The 3,259-nt window shown below is 51.5% G+C and overlaps 1 pseudogene; it reads right to left on the reverse strand.

Moving 5' to 3' along the window:
• Positions 1-268: 268 nt before the first annotated feature.
• Positions 269-2,953, reverse strand: LOC103287251 (grpE protein homolog 1, mitochondrial-like; annotated as a pseudogene).
• Positions 2,954-3,259: the final 306 nt, after the last annotated feature.

The raw sequence follows: 3,259 nt of genomic DNA on the forward strand, positions 1-3,259 counted from the left end.
CATTCCTCGTGGTACCCTAGGGCCCGGTGGTGTCCCATTGGCCTGCTCTGTAAGCATGTGAACTATTAAATGTGTACAGAAAATCAACAAACTGTCTCCCAAATTAGAGTCCAGTAACAGCTGAGCAATGGGCCTAACTTCCTGTTGAGCTGCTGGTTACTAAAGCTTTCCAACATGGTTTGGGAAAGGTTAGGAGTATTCACGGATGAACCAGCCTTTTAAGAGTTACCGCCAGTGATGACCCAAAACGCACCGAGCCTGAGAGAAGCTACGCTTCCTTCACCACCACACCAGGGCGGGGAGGGCGGGGGGCACCTTGCAGCTGGTAGCCCACTTTGTTCACCAGCGCCACGTGCCCGGCTCCTGCCCCTCCACCGGTGGACAAAACATGGCCTCCTGCTCGTAGGGGTTGAACATGGAGCCCACAGCGTCCAGCCTGAGCAGGCCCTGCCTGGTGAACGCCTGGACCTGGGCCTCGGTCATTACTAGTCCCTCGTAGAGGTTCTTGGGGTGAGGGTTGTCCTCTGGGAACACACTGTGTTGCCTCCTCCAGAATGTCTGCGGCCTCTACCAAGTCCTTGCAGAAGCCATGGATGCCGTATAACTGTGCCTCCTCCATCCACGTTTGGGTCCTCTGCCGCAGGTCCTCAGTATCTGCCAAAGCTCGCTTATGTTTTCCAGAGTGTCCTTCAGCGGCTCTTCTAACTTGACCTTCTCCATAGCGGCTTCTCTGCAGAGGGAGTGTCTGTCTTCTGGTCAGTCTGACCCACGTCCTCTTTCTGGCCACTGCTGTTCTGTTTTGCACAACAGCCTAGGAGCAGGCCTAAGAGACAACGCCAAAGCCAGGAGGCTGCTCGCACCCACCTCCGGAGCAGAGCCGCCCAGACTGCCACCCGCGCCGGTACTGTGCACATACTGTGCAAGCGCGCGGAGGCCGCTGGCCCGCCCGCTCAGGGGCCACTTCTTTTTTTTTTTTTAAGTCCTCACCTGAGGGTATGTTTTTATTGATTTTCAGAGAGCGAGAAAGGGGGAGAGAAATGTGACAAAGAAACATTGATCGATTGCCTCCGGTACGTGACCCCATGGTGCATCAAACCCACAACCTGTGCCCTGACTGGATATCAAATCCCCAATCTTTTGGTGTATGGAATGACTCTCCAACCAACTGAGCCACCTGGCCAGGGCAATAGCTTAATTCTTTTAAAAAGACAATACCAAGTCTTGTTAAGGACTTAGAGCAACTGGAACTCCCATATACTGCTAGTGCAATGAAAATGAATACATACACTGTGAAAAATTGTTTGGCATCAACTACCAACAGAAACACACACATACTCCATCACCCAACAACTCCATTCCTCCAAATAGCCCCAAACTGGAAACAACCCAAATGTCCATCATCAGTAGCATGGATAAATACATTGTGATATATTTTAGCATGGAATACTAGAGCAATACAAAAGAATAAACTACAGCTACATAAATAAAATTTATGCCCAGACAGTGTGTCAGTGTTTGAGCATGGACCCAGCAGGCCAGAAGGTCACGGTTCGATTCCCAGTCAGAGCACATGCTCAGGTTGAGGGCTCGATCCCCAGTCAGGGATGTGTAGAAGGCAGCTGATCAATGATTCTCATCATTGATGTTTCCATCTCTCTCTCCCTTCCTCTCTGAAATCAATAAAAATATTTTTTAAGAGATAAATAAAATTTACAAATATAATATTGGACAAAAGAAGCCAGGTAAAAAGAATAAATTTTCGATGAGTTCACTTCTATAAAGTTCAAAAACAGGACGAATCAGCTTATGGAAATAGAAGTCAGGTTACCTGGAAGAAAGCACAAAGGATATCTAGTGCATTGGCAAGGTTCTAGTTCTTAATCTGGGAGGTGATTTTTAAGGCTGTGCTCATGAATTCATCAGTCTGTATATGTGTGCACTTCCTATTTGTATGTTACCTTTCAATTAAAAGTTTACTGTAACAAAAAGAGCTAGCCTAAGATGGTGGCTAGCAGGACGGAGGTGAGGGAGAGGATGTGAGTGAGTGAGGGGGTGAACGGACAGTGTGTGGATATGTGTGGTGTGTGTACGAGTGAGGGAGGGACAGTTAAATCTGGCAGGAGCAGCAGGAACTAGCAGACCAGGCTCTCTTGGACAGGGAGAACCTATCACCACTGCGGACATCCCCCAGGCTGCGGAACTCGGACACAGAGCCCACACCATCTTGAAGGGGAGAGCGGCCTCTTCTAGGAACTCATCAATACCACCACCCAGACAGCCCTTGGACACTGCCCGCAACCCGGCAGCCACTCCAGCCAAAATCCTGCTGCCCCTCCCACAGAACCGCAAACTCTAGGACCTCCACCTCCAAAGGTGCACTGCTCCTGCAGCAGTCAGTGCAACTTCCCCCCTCCCCAGCGGCAGACCTCTGGACACCACAGTCGCACATTTCCAGCGGGCAGGCCTCCTGAGCCCACCACTCCACAGGCAGGTCTTGGATGCCCCTATGAGCCCCCGCTGGGTGCAATCTTATACAAACAAGGTTACACTGCCCTGCAGTAGATATTCTGAATTCCCTCTTCCTAAATAACTGCCCACAGACACCCTGGTCACAAAACTTCAGTGCCAGGGCCCCTCAGAGTGCGACAGAGCGCCGTGTCAGCAAATGCACCACCACAGTCGTGAGTTTCCGGCACACAGGCCTCCTGAGCTCATCGCTCCACAGGCCACTCTTGGGAGCTGCTGTGAGCCCCTGCTTGGCGCGATCTTATATAAACAAGGGTGCACTGTCCCAACAGTAGAAATTCTGAATTCACTCATCCTGAATACCTGCCCACAGACACCTCGATCGCACGGCTTCAGCACCAGGGCCCCTCAGAGTGCGACAGTATGCCGCACTGGCAAACACACTGCCACAGTTGGCTTTTCCAGAGTGCAGACTTCCTGAACCCATAGCTCCACAGGCCACTCTTGGGTGCCACTGTGAGCCCCTACTGGGTGCGATCTTATACAAACAAGGGTGCACTGCCACGCAGTAGAAATTCTGAATTCCCTTTTCCTGGATACCTGCCCACAGACACCTCGATCTTGCGGCTTCAGTGCCAGGGCCCTTCAGAGTGCGTCAGTGTGCCGCACTGGCAAACGCACTGTGGGTGCCCCTATGAGCCGCCACTGGGAGTGTGTGTATCCAACCATGGGCGCAGCAGCAAAAACTGAGTCTTCCCACCCCACAGCTGCAGAACTCTGGACATTACAGTCA

Source organism: Eptesicus fuscus, chromosome 23 (assembly GCF_027574615.1).
Source record: "Eptesicus fuscus isolate TK198812 chromosome 23, DD_ASM_mEF_20220401, whole genome shotgun sequence".
Taxonomy (NCBI): domain Eukaryota; kingdom Metazoa; phylum Chordata; class Mammalia; order Chiroptera; family Vespertilionidae; genus Eptesicus; species Eptesicus fuscus.